Genomic DNA, 319 nt, shown 5'->3' on the forward strand with positions numbered 1-319 from the left:
TTTGATTTGTTTCATTCTGGTCCGTGGCTGCTGTGCTGTTGAAAACAGCACAGCAGCCGCGAGCAAACCCTGGACGATATAAAGAACCTCCACATCAAGATAGCCAGGTGGCACAATATCTGCCCAATATAAGAGGGACGATGGGAGGACGAACACGAGCCTGCATGGTTTACGAATTTTAATTATTGACAATACAAAAAAAAATTTAATAGCATCAAGAAATTTTATACTATTTGTTAAAAAACTTTACATTCCCAGGAAACTGCTGTGTTTGTGAAATGTTCTATCTTGTGTACTATGTATTGTAGCATATAAGTGT

Source organism: Cryptotermes secundus, unplaced genomic scaffold (assembly GCF_002891405.2).
Source record: "Cryptotermes secundus unplaced genomic scaffold, Csec_1.0 scaffold1555, whole genome shotgun sequence".
Classification (NCBI taxonomy): Eukaryota; Metazoa; Arthropoda; class Insecta; order Blattodea; family Kalotermitidae; genus Cryptotermes; species Cryptotermes secundus.